The sequence below is a fragment of the Fukomys damarensis genome, unplaced genomic scaffold (assembly GCF_012274545.1).
Source record: "Fukomys damarensis isolate Sample0158 unplaced genomic scaffold, DMR_v1.0_HiC HiC_scaffold_26, whole genome shotgun sequence".
Taxonomy (NCBI): domain Eukaryota; kingdom Metazoa; phylum Chordata; class Mammalia; order Rodentia; family Bathyergidae; genus Fukomys; species Fukomys damarensis.
This window is the reverse complement of record NW_022900938.1, coordinates 1,360,659-1,366,064: the sequence shown is the minus strand read 5'-3', so window position 1 is coordinate 1,366,064 and position 5,406 is coordinate 1,360,659. Positions and strand designations below refer to the sequence as shown.

At 37.4% G+C, this 5,406-nt stretch overlaps 1 pseudogene; it reads left to right on the top strand.

Moving 5' to 3' along the window:
• Positions 1–2,793: 2,793 nt before the first annotated feature.
• On the top strand, positions 2,794–3,762 carry LOC104867580 (annotated as a pseudogene).
• Positions 3,763–5,406: the final 1,644 nt, after the last annotated feature.

The window sequence follows — 5,406 nt, the reverse complement described above, 5'->3', positions numbered from 1 at the left end:
AAAGTAAAACAAAAAAAAAAAAAAAAAAGCCTACTTAAAAATAGTAAAACATTTAAAAAGATAAATATAATAAAAGACTATAATAAGATTATAGAGAATCTCGAATCTTTCCTATGGGAGACGTTTATTTTCTTAAATAATTCAAAACAATAAAGTAAACATAAATAAGCTGGAAAGAGCCAAGAAGACCAAAAAACCCCACTGCTTTAGGTCAAAACTAGTCTTTTCCATGGCGAAGAGAAGTCGGAATTTCCCTTTCCTTGAAACACTTGCTTCTAGTAAAGTCTCACCAGCTCAAGGTTTTAAGTTACCTGTAGATCTGGAAAACAACTATCTCCAAGATGACATATCATAATATACAATTTCTGTACTGCTGAAATAAAATTTACCTGAATCAATTTGGGCAACCTTTATCATTTAGAAGTTAGATAGGGCCGGGTATTTAGCTCAGCGGTTCAGTGGCCTGCCTCGCAAGACCGAGTTCGATCCCCAGTACCAAAAAAAAAGAAGTTAGATAGCTGGGCACAGTGGTTTCAAGCCTATAATCCCAGCTACTTGGGAGACAAGAGGATCACGAGTTCAAAGCCAGCCTGGGCAACTTAGTGAAGCACTGTCTCAAAATGAAAAATAAAAAGGGCCCGAGAAGTACGAGGCATCCTTCTGTTTAATTCCCAAACACAAAATAAATACGTATATAAGTAAGAAAAAGTAATGCCAACTTATGGATTCAATACATTTGTATAAGAAAGAGCAGATCTAAGTAGAATAGAAAGCCATGATTACAGTATCAATATTGATAAATCATAGAATGGTCAGGGCAACAGCTATGAAGTGCACCAGTCTGTACCAAAGTGCTGCCTTCTCTCTCGGAAAGACAATACAAGTTATCTATTTGAATTTCAAACGCACGAGTAAACGGAAAAGACTGGCAAACCGGAAGTTTTATCATCTCTTGCCCAAGAGACAGGATTTCTATAAACTGCTGTTTACAGGGTTCCCCAAATCTGACTCTGAAGCCAAACTCCCCGCGGGGCACAAGCAGGCCAAAGTCAAAGTCAGCCCGGAGCAAAAGCCAGCGGGCAGCAGAGGAGGAGACTGGGAGGAGGAGGTGGTGGCGCTGCGAGTGAGTCCCTCGCCTCCCACGGAACCGCCCAACTTGGAAGAGGACAGTCTTCACGAACAGGGAAAAACCCACTGGCACAGATATAAAAATGAACGTGCAGCAAAGATTCTGTCTACACAGACCACATAAGGGAATCGCTATGATGAGTTCAAAAGAAAAGTCAAACACTCCGCAGGTAAAAGGAGCAGGAAGAATTGCAAAACAAGGTTCTTGTTTTCCCTTGAGGGGGGTAGTAGGGAGAAAGTCAACTAAACAGGACAAAATTATACTTATAAGCCATCGGGCAACTAACAAGGAGAAGGAAAACATACCTTTACCTAAAAGACAACCCCAAAGGGTACACTAGAGACGGTGCAGTTTTCCATTGAAACATAAAAGTTTTGTCTAGACTACTATGATATTTTTAATTGTTAGGAACATATATTTTGTTTACATGTGCCAACATATTGAAATAAATTTTCCTCCAATCACTTTTTTAAAGCATATCCAGAAAAAAATTAGACTTTATTCTTTCAGGGCTGGAGATTGAATTCAGTGGTGCTCGCCACTGAGCTGCATCCCCAGTCCATTTTTTTATTTACTTTGAGACAGTTATGCAAGCTTGTGCTCTCCGGCTTCAGCCTTCTGAGTAATGGATCACAGGTGTGTGCCGCTGTGTCTGGCTTACTTTATGGTTTAAAACAGAAATTTTATAGAAGACACCACATAAACATAGTTCAAATGTGGAAAGGGTGAACTATGAGGAGCACTATTCCACCCTACTAAGCTATGCCCCATTGTCTTCTCCACTTAGATGATTTGGCCAAAGAAATGTCAATAGGAAGCTGGTTGTAGTGACTCATGCCTGTAATCTTAGCACTCTGGGAGGCTTAGGGAAGAGGATTCCAAATTCCAGCCCAGCCTGGACAGCTCAGCAAGGAACTGTCTCAAAATTGGGAAAAAAAGCAATTGTTTTAAGAACTGGGGAGTTAGCTCAGTGCAAAGACCCTGGATTCAATCCCCAGTTCCAAGAAAAAACAAAAAGACAGAGTATGTGTTGTATAGGAAGAACAGACCAATATAATACCAATACCAAACTTGAGTGGAATAAAATTTGAAAATATTTTCTAATCTATTATAGAATAAAAGCTATAAATTGTATATTCAGGGCAGTATATACAAGATATGAAAATGTTTTGGTACCAGGGATCGAATTCGGGTCCTTGCACTCACAAGGCAGGTGGTGGCACCACTGAGCTAAATCCCCAGCCCTGCATTATCTTTTTTTAATCCAGGAGACTAAAAGTGCAAAAATGTTAGTGTACATGATTAACTGCAATGCTATGTGGACCACCAGCCAGGTGTGGAGGTGCACACCTGTGATCCCAGCACTCAAGAGGCTGAAGCAGGAAGATCACCACAAGTTCATGGCCACCTGAATTATATAGTGAGAACCTTTCTCAAAAAAAAAACAAAACTACATAGAAATTAACTTCTATAAAGACAGGTAAGGAATATATAACAATTCATAAGCATCTTTAATAATATATGCTTGAGATTGTTGACTTTTTGGAGGAGAAAACATGGGCCAGGGGTGGCAGTGTTGTCCCGAATGACAACTGCATTGGAAGAGGGAAGCAGAAGAAAAGTGAGTGGAACGTCCAAACACTCCATCGACACTCCTGAACTAAATGCTAGAGAGATCTGGGCCTGACCTGGGGACGCCTCTCCAGGAATGTCGGACTGCTCATCCCATTGTAAAATGTACTTACTGCAGATCAGAATTTTAACAAGAGAGCAAAACTAACGCAATTTGTAAGAAGATCGCTCAAAAGCACACCCAAGCCTTCCCAATACTGTAACATAACTGCAGCATTTATTGGTACCAAATGTCAGTGTTGCACAAATTCAGAAAAAAAGTATGGGCCACCTTAGGTCTGTGAACAGTGCAAACATCAATATGCTTTTGATCAGAAAGAGGAAGAAGAAAGGCTGATGGAAAATACTTGTGCTGGCTTTGTACTTTGTCATACAAGAGACTTTTACAGAAGACAAAAAAACAAAGGAAGAGCCTGGGATCTTCACATTCAAATTCGTCATCGTCTCTTACTGAGAAAGACCGGCATCATTCGAAACATCATCGCCACCATCACCACCACAGCTGTAGCCATCACAAATCAGCAATATAAGTCCAGACAAGAGCAGGGACTGTGGAAACAGAACCATAAATCCTCTGCGGCAATTCAGAATGAAACTCAAGAAAAAAACCCAAACTGGAATCTAAGCCAGCTAATGGAGACAGGTGTACGCAAGGTGTGCCATCAGTGACGCAATTTGCTAATTGTGTCCGTTTTTGTCAGTAGCTCTATAAATCAGTTAGCAGATAATGGGGGAACAGGCAACTCTGTCCTTACAGTCAACTGAAAGAAGTGATGTCACTTAAGCGTCTCTTACAGCGGAGACCAGACCATTTTAGAGAAACATAAAAAGGCAGACTTCCAATACCAAGAGTCAAATCTGAGAACGGAGGTGAGCAACAGTATGAAAAAGCTCACAAAGAAACTGTGGACCGACTTCAGGCTAAAAACAGAGAACTCCTCAAGCAGGCTGCAGCATTGTCAAAGGGTAAAAAGTTGGACAAAGTGGAAGCATCTCCTTGAAAAAGTAAGTGTTTTGCTTACAATGTAAATTTGGGGGAACAATTCTGTGACACTCATATTTTTATACATCAAATGAATTGGTGTATTTCCTGTTTACTTTTGTAACTGATCTATAGCATTTTTTAAGTTGTAAAGCACTGAAATAAAACAACTGGTTTGAAGACACTTTTTAATTATTTGATACACAAAAACTTTTTGCCGGCAATAGTATTAAACAGTTTTAGAGTGCATTAGTAGTGCTTTTTATAAAATGCAACATGAACTATGTCTTTAAAATTTTCTACGTAAGGTAAAGATGGTGTGAGATAGGTTATATGAAGTCATTGCCTAACTACATTCTGATCTAGTAGTTTTTATTCTGTAATGGAATTTGATCTGCTTAATTTCAGTTCAGACTTTTAGCTCACTTTTGAAAGCTCAGGCATTGTTAGACACACTGTAGAAGGATGAAAGAGTTTTTTCTTTTAGAATTTATGGACAAAACTAAATTTATTTTAACTGAATTTTTATTAAAGAGATCAGTTTTGAATGTTTCTAGACAATGTTGATTATGGATTTCATAGAAAAACCTTGGTTTTAAGACTACATGATGATTATAAGTTATTAACATGATTTATGTTTCAGTAGAGCATCCTTATAGTTGTTCACTGTTCATTATGAAGTGATTAATATTTGTCTAATTTGGAAACATATAATCTAAGGTAATTTTCAAATAATAGCAAATGATTGAGTCAGTAAGATTTGGAAAAAAATAAATCAGCTATTTTTATGAAATCTTCATGTAGTGATCTTAAATTTAGTATTCTCAACAGTGGTAGATAGCGCCTTAACATGGATTTTAATGTTTGCAAGATTTGCTAAATTCACAAGATAGTCATTATCTTTCTTAAAAATTTGTTATGTTTTATATTCTGGTTTGATAGCCATTTATCAATCAACAGTGGTTATCATGGTTCTAAAACTTTTACAGTCCTTATGCCTTGTTGCAGAGGCTACAAAAGAACCCCCCAACCCCAGCTAACATTAAAATTAAAAATCAGTTTTAAATAACTAAGCCTTGTAATTTCCAAGGCTAAAATCACTAAGGGGCTTCACAGTATTTAGTCCTAATTAAAAACCTCTTTCTTTGACAGCCTTATTTATAAATTAATTTTTGCAATTGTATAAACCAGTAATTGAATTCCAGCTCTGATCTGTATATTGACATAATGAGCTGATATTCTTTAAATGTGGACCTGTAAGGAGACATTATGGTGTGCTCTATTGTGCTTTTAGACTGTTTTCCACAGTTATCTAGCATTTAACAGTGAGGTCACTCTGACTCAAGTTATTCGTGTATTAATAGCCTTGTGACTGTTGAAGTTCTTTTTAGATTGTATTGGTCTAAATATGCATTCTTCAGTGAGGCTGTTCAGCTGTCACACATACATACTATTGAAATACTGTACTTCTACACATCTGACTATTGACATTTTAAATTGTTTTTCTAAATCCAATATTTCACCATAAAAACTTCTCAAAAACAAAAGAAAAAGCATATTTGCTTTAGTAAAATGTACCTTTAAAATTTGTCAGATACACTTGTATGAATCAGCTTATCTGTTTTCTAGTTTGCAGCGCACTGTGAGATTAAGCCTGCATTAC